The 21,176-nt window shown below is 36.6% G+C and overlaps 1 long non-coding RNA gene across 2 annotated transcripts in view; it reads left to right on the forward strand.

Moving 5' to 3' along the window:
- Nucleotides 1–19,577: 19,577 nt before the first annotated feature.
- LOC135443080 (uncharacterized) overlaps nt 19,578–21,176 on the forward strand; it is a 29,976-nt gene continuing 28,377 nt past the window's right edge. For both annotated transcript variants that reach the window (XR_010438802.1, XR_010438803.1), the window contains exons 1-3: nt 19,578–19,651; nt 20,078–20,160; nt 20,836–20,953. This is a non-coding gene — a long non-coding RNA (uncharacterized LOC135443080). The remainder of the gene's footprint in view (nt 19,652–20,077; nt 20,161–20,835; nt 20,954–21,176) is intronic.

The raw sequence follows: 21,176 nt of genomic DNA on the forward strand, positions 1-21,176 counted from the left end.
TTTTAGTACAAAATATACCACTTATGTTATGTGCATAAATTTATGCATACTTGGGTGGTTTTCACTTCAAAAGGTCGAGTCTTGGTTGCTACACCTTGAATAAACTATACAATGCAGTACATCTCTCCTTCATGGAGGCCACACTGGCCTATGAAGAGAGACAGAGAGAGCAGTGAGTTTTTGACCACCCAGCCCAGGCTGAGCTTAGTACTTCACAAACCTGATGGGTTTTAGATGTAGAAATGGCATCTGATAGGCTGAAAGAGAGCTTAGCAACAGCCCTGAAGGGTTGCCACAAGAAGCAGGTTTGGACATCTCCTTTTTGTTTAATTCACGGAAAGTAAATATAGCATAAAAATAGTCATATTAGTCTGGTTTACATATTAAATGTTAAACATATGAACATATTACTATAACACATTAAACAATACAGCACCTACTGAAAAAAGAAACATGGCTTTTTCTTCAATTTCTGCTACCTCATGGGCATCACATCTTAATTACTGGGGTTTGGAGGATTATTCTGAACTGAGACAAAAGCTAAAAGTGAACATACTGCCACAATGGTGTGCTAAGAACAGAGTATGCATTCAGTATGTGTGCATACAATTCAATACATATATACCCATAGATTAATGTAAGGAAGCCAAAACTAAAGGGTTTGTTTATGTCTAACTAAGCAGTTTACATCTATGTTTGGTTTTCAGAAGGATACCATGTGCCATTTCAGAAGGATACCTTGTACCATTTGATTTTTTGCTTTACCCTTTTTTACCTCAAACTTCTCCTAAATGTTTTTCTCCTGCTGTGAGTACTCTTTCTCTTTGTGAAAACTTTCAGTAGTTTTGGTTTTGTTTTCCAAAACAGAGTATCTGCTGAAGGGAAAGACAAAATAGGAAAGAGACCTTAAAGGGGTCATGAATATCTGACAGAACTATCTTAGTTTTCCCTGTAATAGAAAATGCATTTATATCTTTCTATGGATATTTTCATGCTTTTAAACTTTTGTCTCCTTTAAATTACAAGCAGTAGCTGACATTGGGGTTTCTCCCCCTTTTAATATGAAACCTGAATAATTCCATAGTCACTTTGCATTGCATAACTCTGTATAGTCATTTATATCGTATTTTGTATTCATCCCCTTATTGCTTTGTCTATTTTTAAAATGTCTCTGATCTTTCCTAAGGACTATTTTTAGTTTGCCAAAAAATGTTCTTGTACAATTAGTACAATTTCATAAAGTCTGGTACATATCTCTATGGAGATTATAACCACAGAATTTTCAATTCCATTTCATGTACAACTTCTTATCCATCCATTCCTCCTACCCTGCCTAGCTGACAATCTGCAGCATTTGTGCTCACCTGGATTGTTGTTGTTTTGGAGATGGTTCAAATTTCTGTTTAAACCAGGATTTCTTCTGGCATCTCATGTTGAATATCAGAAAATTTGTATCTACAAGCCTGTTTTTATGGTGAATTAGTTCATGATGTAGGCAGAACTAATTTCTAGTAATAATAATGTTAGCAGTACTGGAAGCCATCTGGTTTTAGAGGGTTACCTGAATCTTTTCAGGTCACTGAGCTAAATGCTCTTTATTACCATGCTGCTTGGAGAACTTTCCTTGAGTGATCATGAAAAAATCATTGCCATTTGTACCAAAGATGTTCATGGCAGAGAGGTATCAGCAAGCCTTCAAGCCCAGAGGGTGCATGTTTGAATCAGCTGTATTTTGCATTCACAGTTTGTTCTGCCTTCAGCAATTCACAGTGTTTTGCTTTCCTTTCAGAGGCATGTGCACCTCCAGAGCATCTCCTCTTCCTGTGGCGACTTTTTGTATGTGCAGACAACTGAAATAATGCATGTTTATTTAAAGCAAAGTGCTTACTCTATGTACAACTTTATTTCAGGTAAAACTAATGCTGTTGGTTTGAACGTCCAAAATGTTTCACTGGATTGGCATTGAAACAGGAAAGAATTCTTATTTTCCCCCTAAGCCTCAGAAATAAAATAGGCTTTTAATGTGGCATTCAGATAAGAGCAAACAAGACTTGAGGAGTAAAATGAAACTCATTGTGGTCAAGTAACGTCAGCTCCCTTGCAAAGACTGCATTGTTTGCATGGAGAGCCCTTGTGTTCTGCTGTAATAGCTCTATTAAAATGATGTTCTATTAAACTTGCATCTGTATAAAAGCACAAATGCCTCAAGGTACATCTAATCCTTTATAATAGATTGTGGTAGTTATTAGTCATAAGTGGCTAGGAATGAGTTGTGCGACCTGCTGATGACAGCTGCAGCTTTGTGATGGGTGGCATTTTTTCCACCTGAATAGCTCCTACCTGGCATCATGGCTCTTTGATGGCTCTTAGGTCTCCAGTTCCAGAGCTTTTGCTTGCTGTCACAGGTATGGCACAGATGGGCTGATGTCCAGAAACAGTTTTGCCAACATTTGTGATGCTCAGTTTCAGTACTTTTATGAGTACTTGGGAAATATCCCTTGGCAAGTTATTACACCTTTGACTGACAGGTAATAGCTGCTATAAATAGCAGTGCCTGCTTTATCTGTTTCAGGAATTAAAAGTTAAAAGTTTCTTAGAAGTTTAGAGTTCTTTCCTACCTCATAGGTATACTATGAGGTTATCAAGACACAATATATTTCAGAATCTATGTGCATGTAGGTGCACATAAGAAATGGTATGAGTTTAATGGTCACTACATTTATAAAAACTGAAATATTTTTTGCATAACTTAAGCTAACATATTTATTTTCTAGTCTGAAGGGGAATATGAGCAGAACTTTGCCAAAGTTAATCAGAATTTTTCAGCAATTTTTTGTATTCATTTATGAAAGTCCAAACTACTATTTTTTTATACCACGGACAGTGAATTTTTTTTTTTTCTCAGCATATTTTGGCTCCCATATGGAATTTGTTGTTAAAATAAGTGATCAAAAAAGATACAGTCAGGCATCCTGGCTAGCTTAATGCTTTCAACCCTCAGCTGGGAGGCCAAATTCAAGTCTTTGAAATAAGCAAAGCAGCAACTACACCCTCCTATTTCCTGTCCTCTGTGATCACTGATAGGATCTTCCTTCTTGATAAAAAATGTTGATGTGGTTAGCTTTCTTTTCTAAAATAAGCACTTTCCAAGTAGTACCACACCATGATTTTACATGAATGTGGAAGAGATACATTTGTGGTTTAGGACATTAAATTTTAATGAGAAAGTGGACTTGGAATAAATCATCCATGAAACATAAGAGTTATAAAAAAGCTCCTGATATTGTGGAAGTTCATTGCAATCCAAAAAAATCTTTTTTCATATGTTAAGGTGTTCTATTACTGCAACCCAGGCTCTCCACCTAGCAGTGAGTGGTGTTCCTGCAGAAGCAGCTGGCACAGAGAAGACAGAGACCATGGAAGATTTAGGTTGTGCCCTTGGTACGATGGTGAGAATTTTCAACTATTCAGAATACATGGATGATGAGGTGAGATGTTCTGTTAAGCAGTATGGAGATTGTTGTTTAGCTTCTTTTTCATGTGAATTACACTGGAAACTGCTGCTTTCAAGAAAAAGAAGTTAAATATTTTAATTTTAGTCTGTAGGGAGTATCTATAAAGGTTTGGTCCAGACAGGAGCTTTGAGGAATTCAGTCATCTCTTGGTGGATGTATAGTCAGTAGTGGCAGTACAATTAAAGCCTATCTACAATAAAATTGGGAAGAAAAAGAAGTTAGTGTGCTAGGAGTGCTTCTTTGTTCTTTGCAGTCTGTAAATACTGAACCAGTAATATCTTCCTCCAAAGTTCCTCTGAAACTATTTGTAAATAAAAAACTAGATGGCAACACAAAATCATCTGTGTAATGTACTACCCAAAAATAACTTTCTCTTCAAACTGCAGGAATAAATGTGAGTAAATTCTGGTCCTACCAGATTACAATTAAAGTTTTGCTATTGAAACCAGTTCAAGTCCTACCATGTGAGATCATGGCAGCCCTATGGGTGAGAAGTTTGGAGGGATTCAACTTTGCAAGAAGTCTCCATGGTTCCAGGACTTTCCAGTGCTTTTGAGACATGCCTTGTTTTCCCACTGTCCTATGTTCTCCATTTTGGGTTTTTTTACTCAATATTGTCTCCTGGCCTTTTCAAACCCTCTGCATCCCTACTAATCTCGTTTATTCTGTGTTTCCAAAGGTGATTCTTCCTATAGACATGCTTCAGCCACATGCGCTTTCTGGGGCTCTAGTAGTCCAGTGTTTCCTTTCTGAATTCAGTGCCAGGCAGATTGCTAAAAGCTAAAATACCTCTGCTTGCCGAGGTCTAGTGAGTTTTCCTCTTTTGTAAGTAATATCTTTCTTTTAAGTCTTCATTGTGTTATCTTTTTTTTTAACAGATTTGTATTTCTTGATGAAAACGCGACACTGAAATCCAGAGTTGGAATATTTTTATTACTGTGATCCCTGGATGTGCAGGTCAGACGGAATTAAATGAGAAGTTCCCCATTCATACTCAAATATGACAAAATTAAAACTGGTCATTTAGTTCAGCAGTATATTTCTGGATGGGGAAAAAGAAGAAATATTTGGTTTTTTTCAGTAGTAAGAAAGAGCTCTGAGGAATAAATTTGCTGGTTTGTAGCTGGCTTGAACACAAAATTCAAGATCTCCTTTTTGCTAGGATGTAAATTAAGTAAAGATTTTTAATGAGGAAACTGTGAAATTGTTTGGCAATAACATTATTACTTCATGTTCATTTAAAAATGAGATTTAATGAGATATTTTTCATTTGTGTCATTAAAATTTCTGGGTGTTTGTTCTAAAAGTTTAAGCAGTTATATTTGGAAAGAAACAATAAAACCTTTAAAGGTAACCAAGCCTTCATATCAAAGCACTAAAGCTCTCAAAAAAAAAAAACAAACTTTAAAGAAGGCTGGCATTTTTAGCAATGGTTGTGTTGCACTTGGCTTCCAGACCCTGCACAGCTGCTGGCTGTGCCCCCTTGGTCAGTGGCAAGTGCCACCACTGCAGCCTGTGCCTGCTCTGAGTTTGGGCAGTACCTGTCTGTGTTTCTCAGATGCCTCTTTTGTGCAGCAGTGTTATGGAATATTAACAATCACCGGTGCCTAATTAGCTCATTTTGCTTTGAACTCAGGTCCTTGTCAGCTTTGATTGACACTCTTAATTGTGACTCTCTTGAGCTCTGTTTTTAAAAATGTTTGCACACACCAGACATTTGATTTAGCTGACTTATTGTCACCATGTTTAAATACTAATCTGTGCATTTGGATTATGTTTTTTTCCTTCCTTAGAACCTATGCCATGGTCATCCCTGACATTGAACTGGTCTCTGAAATGATGTTGGCTGCTGAGGGGTTTATTGATGCCTGTCTGTTAGCCAGGAAGTTCATCACCTTCCAACCTCTCTGCAGGGAGCTGCTCCCTGAACAGGTGAGGGTTCTTTGGGCTTCTGGATTTAATGCACATCCATTTGCACACACTCCACACCAGTGCAGCTGAATATTGCATGATAGGAGGGATTTATGCATATTGTCTTATCTTGTATTTTAAAGACAGTCTAAATAATCGCGTGTCCATCCTTAATAAATTGTCAGACATTAATTTGGAAAATGTCCTTTCTTCTTACCTTTGGATGTTTGTAATGTGTTCATTTTGCATTAAACAACTGTATATCACCAATTGTATATCTTCATACCTGGGATGACTGACAACATTGTGCTGCTGTGTAACACCCATGTAAAAAACAATCTTCTGGAGAAGAGAATAACAGAATATAAATTATTTTGAAAAACACATAGAATATTGTAATGGAATGGACATGTCTTTAAACTTTCCCCAGTAAAAGAAGTGAAAAAAAGCTGGAAAAAAAGGAGTGGAAAAGCATTTCTGAATAATTTAATTATTATACTAGAAAGAATTCATAGTTAGAAATATTATCTTAAAAATGCAAACCCTAGAAACTGTACGATCTCTTTCCTGTATGCATGCTGTTTTAATAATCTCCAGCTGTATAATTTTTTGCAAGATATTCCTAATATTCATTTTTATCAATGGAATTATAACTTGAAGAACACTTCAACCTTAAACCATAAACAGGGCCTTTATGAAATAAAAAAATGACTTTATTTTCATGCCTGCATAATTTTGAAATTATGTATAAATTTCCTGAAGATTTCCTGGCACATTCTTGCAATTTTCTAGAGATAATGAAATAAAACACACGAGGCTGCTTTTAAGATGCATATCCAGCAACCAACCAACCAACCAAACAAAAACCCCAAAACCAAAACAACAACAGAAAAATAAAAAGAAAGAAAAAGCCAAAATACACCAAAAAAATCCTTGCCTAAATCTAACAAAAATCTTATTAAGCACAGTCCATTCCTAAACTTCCTGGTTTCATTATCAATTCTGTTTTAACTTCCTTGACCAGATGTACCATTTCTAAAGTGTGGAGAATCCTTTTCAATGCAGATAATAGATAAATAATAATTTACCTCCAAATTTTTTTTCTTACTGATCATGAACTGTCCTGAGTTTGGAAATTACTTTTTTTAAAATTACTTTTTGTGCTGTATTTAGTACATTTTATTCACTCTTAGAGTTACCACTGTCATGGAAGAGGATAGATGCACAGCATCTGTCAACTTAAAATTTTGTATTTTTAAGTTGTGAATTTGCTTCTTTGTTGTTGTTTTGGGGTTGGTTTGTTTGGGATTTTTTTTGGTGGCGGGGGGGATTGATAATACTAATAGGCTGTGTTTATACTGAATTCCTAGGTGTGGCTGCAGAATATGTTTTCAAACCTTACTCAGCTGGCAGCCAGTTAAGAATAGGGAATCAAATGGTGGAATACTGAAAATTAAGCAGATATACAGGTATATATATTTCAGCCTTTTATATATTTTAGTCAACCTTTAATGCTGACCAAAAACCACTGAAAGACTACAAGTGAATAAAAATGTCTTTTTTTACTCTGTGTGTAAAATTATTGTTTTCTTCATGAACATTACCACTTAGTTTTATTTCATGTGTTAACAGGATTAGTTAAAATGTCTTTGTAGGGCTGTTATGACTGGGGACTTCATGCTATCAAGTCTGTTCTGGTAATTTCTGAAACAGGGAGATAAGAACATCCCTGAGGACTAGGTAAAATATGTTTCTGGTGTTTTTCCTTTGAATAAAAAGAGACTCCTAAAAAAAATTATTTAATGTTCTTGTGATACATTGTTTACCTTCTTTTTCCATGTGCTTATGTGCATCTTAAGAGACTTCAATTTGCATAAAATTGTGACAGATGATATCCCAATTTTCACAGGCGTGATCAGTGACCTGTTTCCATCTCTGGATGTTCTGAGGATGGGGAACCTACAGTCTGAGCAGATGGTTAAACGGTCTACCCTGGAGCTGTACTTGCAGCCAGAAGAGAACTTTATTCTCAAAGTAAACAAATTCATTGTTGTTAATCATTCCCCTTAAGATTTTTTATCAAGATAATTGCCAATGAGTTGTTTGTATTAGACACAAAGATTATTTTTGAATATGTTAAAACATTGATAAAGTGTCTCTCAATGACTCAGTATTTCAAAGGCATTTCATCATGGCAGTAATATTCCTCAGTATGATAAATATGTCCATTAGGAAACATGTGTCCTGTTTGGAAAAGCTGTGTACAGTGACAATCTAGAGTGACAAAAACGTTTGTTTGTGCATGGTAAGAAGAATTTGTATTTTGTAGTAAATTCGTTTTTGGTCAGATATTTATAGTGAGGTAAGACTAAGGGAACAAAAACGCATAAATAAGAAGGTGCGGATTGGGAATGTGCATGGATACATATGACTTTTTGCTCTGGCTTTTAGGTATAGTATAGTCCATGTTGTGCTATAGACATTAAATACATGCAGGTACATATATGCATGCATGTATACTCACAATAATTAATTTCCCATAATCTAAATTTAGGCACTAATTTATTTTAATTACAGACAGAGTGAAAAGGTGAAACATAAAAACACTGGTTAGTACACAGACCAAATAAAAAGTGTATTTATTCCCACCTTTTTTCAAGGAACTTCCACATCTGCTGTACGTTTGTCCAAGGCAGCACATCCTTATCTTTATTGGAGTATATTGGAAATAACCAAGCTAGTTGAATGTTACTGATCAGAGGATTTATAAAGGATTTTCTACTCTTCTCTCCTATTCCATTATCCTGACAGAAGGGTGAAAAACAGTAAGGTATGCCTTGAGGTATTATGAACTCACAATCAGCCTTCTAACAGAGTATTTGTTTTCCTGCTAACTGAGTAAATCAGAAGACAAGCACTGAGGATCATGAACTTGTTCCTGTCAGACTTTGGAAAATCACAATGAATACTCTTCACTAAAACAGAAATCCACAAGCAGCCAAGCTATTTCTATTCTGTGACTTATACAACTATTTCTTTGGAAGCAATGTATTGCTTTAGGAGACTGATTTTGTATTTTTCTGAATTCCAGCTGTACAACTGATTGCAGAATCCACTCTGCCAAAGCAGTGGCAAAATTGTGGTAACTGTTCGGTGTCCTTGGGTTTCCACAGTCCTGCTGGACTGTGTGGCTGTCTGGCAGAATAGGATTTGTTCTCACTTGCTGAGGTAACTGCTTTGATTCCTTTGCACTAACTCTTACCATTTTCTGAGAGACCGTGTTGCTTGATGCAACATTAGCTTTGCTGAGGCGAATCTGCCAAGAAAGTGCAAGGGTTTTTTTCCTATTAAAGGGAATAAGAATGCAGAGAGGGAAAAAATCTTGTGAATGATTGTGTCTCTGTGATAAGAACCACAGCAGGAGAGGAGAGGTGCTCACTGTGTGTCCTTTCTGTGTGTAAGGATGTTCAGCTGGAGGAGCAGCCAGCAGTGTGTCACTCTGTGTTTGTTGGTGGAATTGCAGGGAATGGGAAGGGTAAGGTACCTGCCTGCCTATGCAGCATGTTTTCCATCTCACCTTGTAAAGAAACTGCCACGGCTCTTGCACAAAAAATTCTTCATGTTGCCTTTGCCTGAGGCTGCAGGATAATAACACACTGCTGAGGCCACTCGGTCAGCTGCATGATGAGCAATAGAAAGTGCAAATGTTGCAAGCAAATTCTACATTTTATGTGCTGTTTGCATGTCCCAAAGGACAGTTAATCATGGCATGAAGTAATGAACATTCAATTTGACAGATAGACTAAGTAATACTTTGTTCTGGAAGGAGAAGCAGGATGTTTTAATTAGACTCCTAGACAGACATCATGGAATGTCCTGCCAAAACACTAGACAAATAATTCTAATACATAATGCTTGCTTATTTATGCTACTAAATGTTGGCAGCTGCATAGATTTTCTTCTCCATTTAACACTTTCCATTAGAATTGAGTGCAGAATATAGGTATTTCAGACTGGGAATCTCCTTTTCTATCCTTAGGCTTAATGGAAATTTGGGGCTAAACTAGCACAGAGACAAGAATAAATTCATGTAAACTGTTGGCTGAGCACAGGGTTTCAGTCCAAGCTCCAGTTCAGAAAAAAGTGAACAATTCCTATTATATGAAAATGATGCTACTAACATTCACCCTGTTCCTTCCCTTCAGGTCCTGAAAGTTCTTCATCACATGTATGCGAACACAAATTCCCATTTGGAATTGACTTTTAATGCAGAAGTTCTGACAGCTGATGAACTGTGTGGTTGCATACACCAGGAAACCTGAGAGTGGAAGGATGGCAAGGAACACATGTGTTCTTGCCAGGATGTCATTCTCAGTCCAAAATGGACAATACCAGAATTCAGAGAAAATATAAGAGATAGAATTCTTCCATTTTTCAGAGGTTTTGATACAGCGGGACGTGGGTGCAGAGCACTGGTGGTTCTGGAAAGGCTTGAGGGCAGGGCAGGATGCTGGTAGACAGAAGATATTAGCCTGCACAGTTCTAATCCAGCTGCCTTGAAGGGCCTGTTATTTTCACCCCAGACCCACAGCACCTCCCTTATATCTCCTGTATCATGGAGACTAATGACCAACTCTCCTGTAATCAAAACAGATCATTATTACATAAAATGCAGTCATTTTGTTGTATTGAGTGTTCACTGAATTTTTTGTTATTTTAAATAACTACCTAATAAAAAAGCAAAGGAAGCAAACATGGGTTTGATGTTTCAAAAGCTTCTTGTTTCAGTGATGTGGTATCTTCTGAAGTTTTAATTGCAGTACAATGTTGTTGTTTGAGGACTTAAGGGATAAGATTCGATTGAAATATAATTTGCAGTTCTCCTGTCATCTTCTCTGAGAGGACAAGCCAATATTACCCATGAGGGGTAAAAAAGGTTTGTTTTAAATAGGGATACAGCTCCTATGTAGACTGAGTCACTCAACACTGTTATGGGTGCTAACAAGGTGAGCCATTGAGACACAATTACAGTGGATTTCCCTTTACCTGTTTTCCCATTTGCTTCTTCCTCTATTTTTCTGGAGACAGTTTTGCACTGTGCATGCCTTTTTCTTTTATTCTTATAATTTCTTTGATTTTCACTATTGCTAAGTAATATTTAATGCCTAATTTACACTTTACGTCTTGCCTATTTGGCATAGAAAAGAGCCTTAAATTAGCCTATGAATACTGTAATGCTGATTGTGCCTCCTAGATGTGAGCTGATGTAACTCGAGAAATCAATGATGAGATTATTGAAACTGGTATTTGGAAAGTCTCTCAGTAAAATAGCTTTAAGATTCCATTATTGAAGTCCTTGCATCACTGTACTATGGTAATGCCTTAAGTTTAGCTTTTATATTTTTCAGATTCTGTGCTGCTTTATTGTGTGGTTCTGAGCTTCATATTAAGTGATGGTAAGCTTTCTTCACAGAGTAGCTAGACAAAACAATTCCTTTTCTAGTCTGAGACCAAGGACAATCAATACAAATTTCAGGACCAAGAGCACAAACAATGGTGGAATGAAGAGAGAAAAACAAGAAGGATGGGACTCCATAACCTAAAGTTATAATTAAACAATTAATTCCAATATGCTAATGGACCAAAACCTTTAGAAATGTGACACCCCATTACCAGTTGTCCATTTGTGAGCATTTTGGGTCCATCTTGGGTGTAGGCCTGGCTGGGCTCTTGTACCACCCGAGATGTGTCCATTGAGGCCTTTTAATAAATACCTACTTTATTCTTAAACTCTATCTGGTCTCTGTTCTAGGTCAGTCTTCTCAAGGCATTGATGGGAGGTTAGTGTAGGAAATCTAAATCAGTCAGTCTAAGCACAGTAGGATACAGCCTTCTTTCCTTCTTATTAGTTATACAGCTAAGCCAGTTTTATGGGCTCTCTGAAATGCTGGAATGTAATGAAATACAAATCTAATATCTGAATGTAATCTTTGGAAAGTGATGAGAGTTTTATGCTTTCCTGTCTTAGAAACTTAAACCGTAGTAATCCTCTGGTTACTCAGCAAGGTGCCTGGAGGGTTGAGCCATATAATCTAACTTTTTTTTGAGAAACAGGAAGTGGCTTTTTCAAGAAACATTTTGGAGTCTAACCTAAATTTAGACTCCTGCTCTGAATTATCTTCTGATTATTTTCATTGACCTTGAGAGAGGTTTTCCCCTCCTCTGCATTTGTCTGCTTTCAGGAGAGCTCTCATTGGCAAAGCAGGCTAGTCATCTTTTAAATTAATTAAACTCTAATAAACTCATGCAAGGTCAAGTTAAACATTTTGAAATTGTCACCCTCTGTGATTCTGGTAAAAAAACTAAGGCATGTTCAAACAGAGTTTGTCTAGGTTGTTCAAGGAGCAGTATATGCATTGTGTTGCAGATAATCCTCTGTGGCACTGTAATAAACATGATTGATCATGTTCTTGTTAAACAACATATCTTAACTTTCTTTCCCTGAAAGGTTTACTGATAATTTCTAGGTTGTGACCCTGACAGAGTCATAGGCACACATTCATTGCTTGTAAATGTGGCTGCTGTTTGAGGTACAAGTTTAAGAGCTGCTGCCCCAGCTACAATATCCAGAGCTGGTATTCATCACCAGAAACCCCAGCGCCTGGAGTAGAACGTGTGAGTATCTGATGATCTTAGTTGGCATTTTTGACATCCAGTTTGAAGATTAATTGGATCAAACTCGATTATTTATTTAAAGCTTGCTTCTAATTTTTATTCTGTTAATTTATTATTCATGTGGTGGCCACATATATCCCCAAATAGGCATTCAGAGAATTTTGTCATCATTTAAGTGGAGTTTTTTATCTCTCTTATGTGTACTGCTTAATCAGAAGAGTAGTGTGGAGGGCTGACCATGGTTAAATGCCAGAAGCCCACCAAGCCACTATTACTCTCCTTCATCAGCTGGACAGTGGAGAAAAAATATGACTCTTGGGTCAAGATAAGGACAGGGGAATCAAATAGCACAGCACACTGTCGTAGGCACAACAGACTCAACCTGGGGAAATTAGTTTTATTTATTACCAATCAAATCGGAGTAGAGTAGAGTCAAAAAAACCCAAAATCTAAAAAATACCTTCTTTCCACTCCTCCCTCCTTCCCAGTTCAACTTCACTCCAAATTTTCTCTCCCTCTTCACTCCATTAGCACAGGGGGATGGGAAATGAGGTTGCAGTCAGCCCATCATTGTCTTTGCTCCTCCTTCCCTCTCAGGGGAAGTGCTCCTTACACTCTGCCCCTGCTCCATCACAGGGTCCTTCCCATGGCAGACAGGCCTCCATGAGCTTCTCCAGCTTGAGTCCTTTCTCCAGGCTGCAGTTCTTCACAAACTGCTCCATCATTGGTCCCCCATGGGGGTACGAGTCATGCCAGCAAACCTGCTCCAGTGTGGGCTCCTCTATGCAGGTTCACAGGTCCTCCCAGAAACCTGCCCTAGCACAGGCTTCCAGCATAGGATTCCAGCCTTTCTGGGCCAGCTGCCAACTTCTCTGTGGGCTACCTTTTATCCATAGGAAGAGAAATTCAGGCTCCAAGGTCATTTAAATCATTAAAAATAATGCTCACGGCAACCGTGCACCTCAAATTGAAGCCTTAACATTTTCCTATGGCCACATTTATGCACAGATAATATTTTTTTGCCAGCTAAATTAGCTTCACACAAACAAAGTGTATGAGATCTAGAGGAAGCAAATCACTTCATCATCTTTCTTCTGGGCTTTTGAACAATTTATAAAGTTAGAGTTGTATTTGTAGAAGACAACTCTTGAAGGCAGTATGATGTATACCTGTCAGTGGATGATTAGAAAGCATGAGCTGTTAGTTGTAATTGCCTCAGTTTGAAGGTATGGTTATTTTTGCACTTTTTTCAGTGTGTTCTGCATAGGATGTTCTCAAGTGATTAATTGTGTTTTGATTGCATTAATTTGTATTGTACAACTTTTTAATGCTTAGATGAGTAGGAATTTTCCTGGGGAGATTAGAAGACTATGGACACAGAAACATGGATTTGATGATCAAAAGATATAATCAATTATCAACTCTGTTGTTGTCTTTGAGGGTTAATATTTCATAAGAATACACAGAGCTTGGAAAAGAAATATTTATCAGACAATTGAAGAGCTTGGAAAAGAAAGATTTATCAGACAAGGAAGCTTTTATGTGCTCACAGTAAGTAAAGCTGTTTATTGCCAACTCTTTGTCCAAATGGTTTTAGGTAAGTTGAAAGCCAGGCCAAAAATTAATTGAAATAATTGATAAATTAAACCATCTTCATCTTTCACCAGTCTTTGCTTCTCTAACAGTTATAGGGAGACTGGTTCTGAAATGCCTGAGATGGAATGCACTCCAGATACAACCAGATTTCAAAAGCTTCCTATTAGAAGAAGTTGAATAAAATTTTTCAAGTAGAAATACTGTGTAAAAAGTAAAACAATTTATTTTAGCAATTCTTTGAGAATTAAAGGATGGTGTATCCTGCTTCATCACTTTTTAGAATTTAGTCCTAGCCAGAGAGAAAGACAGAAATTACAGTTTGCTTTTAAAAGTAAACTGTGATGTGCAAGTGTTTGATCGGGTTTTTTCTTTTCAATTTTAGTCAGTCTTTGTTCACACATTTTAGACTGTACATCTCCAGTACTCTACTGATTTACTAGCAATAAAAGGCAAAGCAGTCTTGCTTGTTGGAAATGCTGGAGTAGGAAAAATTGTGTTTATAGGTAATAGGCTTGGTGCTATCTCTGAAGGTAAGCTCCAGACCAACAATTCATTCAACTACCACGCAACATCAGCCGTCCTCCAGAGTAAGTTCCATACAGATGTTGGAAATTTATCTTCCCTCAACAGCAGTGATAAAATATATTCCACAGTTATTACAGTGTTATCACAACCATTGGCTACTACTTGTCTGGGCCTTGGCAAAATTCATTGCTTTGAGGACTGGAAAACTTTGAAAGTTGTGGCAGGCAAGGGGAAAGGAGGAGGATGAAACTGCTTGGTGCAAACTGGAACTGACACTGTGCTCCCACAAGTTGTTGTCTGATTGCAGATGAGAAAGTTCGGCTTAACCTCTGTTCACAAGAAGCCTTGAGCCAGCTTTGTCCTAGCCTGGGTGTCTCAGTATGGTGCCTGTAGGTGTACTGAAATGGACAGTCAGAAGTTGAGTTTACTTTTGCCAGGTACCACAAAACATTGAAGGAGGGTCAAACCCTGTCTGGTGGAGTTTGGAGTCTCTGTAGGTGAAATGGATGCAGATCAAAGGAAATTTTAATATAACACTCAAATGGAGAGGGCTGTATGTTGGTCAAAACTGTTATACTGGTGGTAGATTTTGCAACAAGAGGAGTCAGACAGTCAAAGCTAAAAAGGCTCATATAAGCTGTCTGTTTTGCTCTTTGTGAAGAACACGATCAAGGTAGAGCCCAGCTGTCAGTGGATATGCCCTCTTTACCATCCCTGTTTTTTATCCTTCCTGTAACTTGAACAGGAAACAACTATACAGAAAAAAATTGTGCCCTCTTTTTTCATGCCATGAAAAGCACTATAAGGTAATACACTGGCTTGTCCTTGTAAATGTGTGGAAGAAGATAGCAAAAAAGATTTTTCAGTTTTAAAAACTTTCTATGATTTTAGAAGTATTGAGATAAAATCTTTATAAGCATTTAAGTGTGTTTGATGTGTAATTTAACTGCTTTTCCAATCAGCTGTCTAATTTTCCAGCCAATCTACATCGCTGCTAATGGATCACATTTTCACCAGGTTTAAAAAAGTAGGTATAAATCCACAAATCTTAATTGAATAAGCTTTTACCCTGTTTTCTCTTTCACGTCTTGTGTTAATTTCTTCTGTATTCACATCAGATAAGCAAAGATCATTTTGTCTTCTTTATACCTTAGTTCATTCTTTGAAGTGTTTCCAAATTCATGTTGACATAGAATCCTGCATTAATAGAGCTCAATCGCCTTTTTGCCCATCAAAATGAATGGAAAGTTTAGGAAAAAAGAAATTTGCTGTGTGTCAGAGTGAGCTCATGACCTGTTGTAAACTGTCATAGCTCCTTTAATGGGGAATCAGCCTTAAAAGGCTTTCAGAAATTCCTCTGATCGAGAAGGGATTTTTCAGGTAATGATTGCCATTCCAGTAGCAACCACAGCTGTGGCTCTAGAGCACAAAAGCATAACACTTTCCATTGCAAAGAGAAGCTGATGAAAGAAGCTCCTGGGCAGCAAAGGTTATGTATTCTTTTTGCAGGAAACTTGTTAAATAAACCAAGGATGTGAAGTCAACATCACAGGGACTTGTTCTCCAAGTATGTTACAGACACCAACAGTCTCGTGGCATTAAATTTGAGAGTTTATGAACCTTTAAGGATTTGCTGTGAAATTTTAGTAGTATTCCTTCACATTTTAAGTCAGTACTGTAAACCATTCACTGGTCCTTCTAAGAAAAATTAAGGCATGTACAAGGCAGTGGCCCATTGTCTGTACCTCTTCCGTCTGTCCACTGCTCTTTAGCCAAGTTCCTCCTGTTAAATGCTCTTCTACCAAGTCCCTCCACTAATCCCAGCAGGTGAACTGCATGACAATCCAGAAAGAAGTAAATTGTGTTCCCTTTCCATTGCATTTACAGCATTGTCTCAGTGAACTGTGATGGAATGATTTTGTACTGTCATGTGTAGATCAAAATGATGGCCTCTTACATGATTTTTGTGTTTGTGTGTACCAATATTTCTTCCTGGTAAATGCATTCAAGTGCTATGCTGAAGTGCCTTCATGTGTCTTAAGCCATCACTCCAAGCAATTATCCGGAACAGTCAAATTGTGGATTGTTTTCATAATGGAAAGAATCATTCACAGCAAACTGCACAAATGAGCAATTTAAATTAAGTCTTAGTTCATAAAAAAGAGCTTAAGAGATGAACTTGTTAAAGTACAGTGATTCAACACTGTTCATTGCTATGTTCTTTCCATAGTTCAGAGGTTAAGATATTTTTCTTACAGATCATATTGCTTTTAATCTGCAGTGTTTTCTGTCAGTTCTCATCTTATCTGTAGCCACATAACATTTTTTGAGGTATCTGCTAGAGTGGGTGAGATTAGCATGTAGTGTAGGGTTTTATTTAGCATTCCCCAAGGCATATGACTCACCCTCTCTGCCTCTAGAACAGCAGAAAATTTGAAAATGTTGCTTGACGGAGGCACGTTTTGATGCAAACTAATATTGGTAGAATAATTTTGGGGTCCTCAATAGTATTTAAGTCTGGAACACTGCTATAAAGAACAAAAATATGCAAATGTTTATACTTGTGAGCATTATTTAAAATTTAGATCAAGAAAACTGGGGTTTAAAATTAGGGGTACACATTGAGCTAAAAGAACAAAATGGTCTTTTATGTAATTAAGAGACTTAAGGCCTTTCGTATGCACATAGTTTCTGCAAGAAGTTTTTCCTTCTGTGGTAAGAAAGAAGGGTAGGTGCAACCACAGCTTTTGCCCCCAGAATTTATGATCATCCAGTTAACAAATATGTTGAGGTTCTCCCTTTCTGTCCTGTCTTCTAGAACACCTCCACTCTTTATCTTCTTGTTTTACTTCTCCAGTCAATAACCATCCTTTCAGCTGACTGTGACTAGACAGAAATGGCCTTGGAAACATTTGTTACCTTCATTGAGCTCACCAGTCAAAATCACCACTGAGGTTTGCAGATGATTCATTTCACTGAAAAATCCATGACAATACTTCCACAGTCCTACTGGAAACTGCTTGCAGTGACGTATTTGCTTATTCTGCTTTGCCCAAGGCACTCATAAGTCTGCTGTGAGTCAGGTCTGTGCCAGTGCTGTGATGTCCAGTCTCCAGCTGTCCCTTTGCAAGTGCACTTTCCATTTCCTACAGGCTCTCATGAACATGTTGCCCAGTTTTTAAATAAGCAAGACAAGTTCAAAACCATATACTTATGTTTTATTCTTTTATTTTGCCTGACCCGAAGTATTTTAATACCCTGTGCGATAGAAAAAAAAACTAATTCTGTAGTCTGCACTTTTTCCTCTTCTATTATTATACATCTATCCTCTATCTATTATTATACATGGAACTCATAATTATTTTTTCATTTTTTAAAAATACATATAGGCATTTCTTATTGAAAAATACTCAAGTCTTATTAAATTCTGGTTTTCATAATCTCAAAATCAATAGCAGGTGTATCCCAAATGCATTACATTATTGACTGGACAAAAAAATTCTGGGTTAGATGTACAAAACTTTTGAGAAATCTTTTTCCTCTTGCTGAACAGTATTGAGTTTGCAGTACATTCTCTGCTGTGCTGTTAGGATTTTAACCACTGTATTCCCTAAATGTTTCAAATGTTTTTGAACCCTTTGGTTCAAATCCCAGCTCCAAGACAGAGAATTTAGGCTGCTTGTTGAAGATGAGAGTCTCAGTGGCTGTGACAATACTGAAGTTTTCCTTGAAGTACTATTACTTCCACCTATTACTGTGGTTTATTTTGTGCAGAATACTTTCTGTGATAATTTGAACAACAAAAATGTATGACCTAGTAAGGAAGATTGTTAGTTTTCCAGTCCTGCTTTAATAAATTCCTGGTAATTTCTGCAGGTTTTTGAAAGAGTGCTATTAGAAATCAAACTTCTGTGCATGATGAATCCTGTCATATATGGAATTTATTCCTGTGGAATACTTCACTAAGTGGCAAAATTGTGGATCACATCGTACCAGAGTTCAGCATCATAATAATGCTTAATGAATGTTGTTTTATTCTGTGTTTTCAACATGACTTAGCAGATTTCTGTAGCTATTTCTCCCTTACACATCTAAGGAAAGCAGTGCAGTTGGATAAAAATGGTATAAACTCAAAGTTTATGTCTCAATAATTTGCAGTTCTGATGAATACATAAGGGTCTTTGAGTTAATTTGTTCACTGTTGTAGTAAATTTGTAACCCAATGGTCTCCACTGACCATCGTGCAAGCACCTCATTTTGGGGAATAGGCTGAAATTTAGTACAATCACCTTAATATTCCTTTGTCTGGGAGATGATATTGCATTAGATTTGTGATTAAATGTCCTGATTAAATGAGATCTATCCTTCATATTTTTGCACTTTACATATTTTGGTAAAGATCTTGTTTAATCCTTCCCAAGAGGAGGAGAAAATAATCTACTCACTGATTAATTTGCTGAGTGTCTGGATACCTGGGGATTTCACATTCAAAGGATGCAGATGGATATGCTGTGAAACTTTCAAAAGCTGTGAAGTAGTCAATCAAGTAAATCAGCAAGACTTTTCTGGAATTCAGAATCCCAAGATGATATATTCTCAAAAACTATCTGTGAGTTTCACTGATTGCTAAAGACTTCAATAGTTTAAAAAAACCCAACCTTGTACATGGTGAAATGTTTCAGAAATTTTAGCCAGCATGATTTTGAATTCTTGATTTTATTAAATTTCAGGGTTGCTTCGTATGGTAATAATTTTTTATGCCTTTGTGATACATTTCAGGGATATTTGGAAAAAATCTGAAGAACATGGTCATACCTATGTTTCAGCAAAAGAATGAGAAACTTTTCTATTTCATTAGTGATTTGAATGTGCCTGAAGTAGATAGATATTAAATTGTTTATCCTCATGATTTTGCAGCATATTGATTATGGACACTGGTGAGCATTTTCTTCTTACTTAATGTTATGATATAATTTTTTTGCTGTGGTCCATGATGGCAACAATTAACAACAGAAAAAACCAGAAAGCTTCAAAATTAATTGATTAAAGAGAAAAGCATATGTTCCTGGGGGGTTATAAACTGTTTTAGAAAAGAGAAGCAGAAATTGAAGGGGCTATGGAGTTTTGGAAGGAAAATATCCTTCAGCTGTTTTTGATGTAGATGCCAGATGTTGGCCCCACTGATTGACTGTAGAGAGCAGGGATGGCTGAGACACAGAAGCTGATTCCTTAAATTGCAGGTGTTTAACCTCTAACCCTCCATGTTTTCTTCACCCGTAAAGACAACAATTTCTTCACCTGTAAAGACATCAGACAAAATCCACAGAAACTTTATGATGCTGCTTCCAATGAACAGTCTTTTTCTGCCATGAGAATAAAAGCATGGAAGATGACAACTGAAAGTAATTCAGTTGATTTGGGAAATTAAGGTAATTACAGAATCACAGAATCTCAGAATTGTTGGGGTTGGAAGGGACCTCTGGAGATCATCTAGTCCAAGACATCAAGGCAGTGCCACCTAGAGTAGGTGACAACCTTCTTACTTTCCAAATGACAATTTAATTTTTTGGCAATTAAAATATATTGTATTCCTTCACCAGAACCTGTGTAAATATAAAGTTTCCAGTCCAAAATCAACAGATTAGTGTTTTAGTTAATTTTTTTACAGGAATGCCAACATTCTGTGTAAATACTTCACTGTTATTATAAATACATATTAGATTCTTGTTCAGATGTCATGTCTTCATGTCATCTTATATGACACAAATACATGACTTACAAAGAAAACATTTTGAATTATCTTTACTGTTCTTGCATCTTTTAATGCAGATGAATTGTATAAATTTTTTCACTAGGTCATACTTCATCCCATGAAGGATTGACACCAGGCATCCGCTAAATATCTTGTTAAGGAACAAGCTCTAAAGATTTAAAAAAAGTAAGTGACTACTCAAATCTGAACCATCTCTGGCTTGGAAAAATTGGTCAGGTCTAACTTGGTGACATGCAAAGCTAACATCTCAATACTCTCCTGTTTTCTTCCCAAAACTATATTATTTTTGAGATAGGAAACATTTTATTCTTTCACAAAGATTTCAAAGTTAAGATCTCAAAATCCCTAGTGCTTTACAAGGGTTGTTGCTTCTTTCTTTTAAATGCTTTTGAATTCTTTTAAAACAAAATCTAGCCAAAATTTAAAATTTCCATTTTTATAAAACAGATCAAATCAAGAAAAGCGCTGACCAAGAAATTCAGGAATTTAATATAACTACTTAAGAATTCTAAAATAGAGTAAAATTCATTGCAAACACAAGGAAAGAAAGAGAATGCATTATTTTATGATGTTCTGGGAAGGGAAGACTTGTTGATTTGAGCAGGGAATAACTGCACTATTCATGAATTTTCCTTTTACAGTATTTCTTTTAAAGGCCTGCTTGTCGTAGTTGACATGTACACTAACATCTAAAGAAACAAGATTCCCTTCCTATTTGGACAAAAAGAATGCAAATTTCCAGCAACTCAGAGCCCTTTTAAAATTATTTTATTTTATTTTATTTAAAATTATTTTATTTTATTTTATTTTATTTTATTTTAATCTCTACCCACTTTTTAGGTGCCTTCCTTTTAATTCATCTGGACCGACCTGCGTCATCTGGAGAGCCAGAAAGAGTATTGGATAATGCAGTAAAGAGAGAAGCATGCCCCCTCATACTCCATGATGATATTTTCTGGTATTTTTCTTATTGAGATCAGCTAATTTTCCTCTAATCTGTGATGAGTGATGTTTGTGTGTATTCTCAAAATGATTTGAACTTATTTTGACCATGCTTTCCTCATCTCCAAGTGTGTTGGGAGCCAATTTCATTACCAAAAAACCCTTTATCATCAGAAACTTTGTAAAAATATGGTATCTTAATTGCAACAGAAATTCTGAACAAAATATTATATGTTAGA

Source organism: Zonotrichia leucophrys, chromosome 2 (assembly GCF_028769735.1).
Source record: "Zonotrichia leucophrys gambelii isolate GWCS_2022_RI chromosome 2, RI_Zleu_2.0, whole genome shotgun sequence".
Taxonomy (NCBI): Eukaryota; Metazoa; Chordata; class Aves; order Passeriformes; family Passerellidae; genus Zonotrichia; species Zonotrichia leucophrys.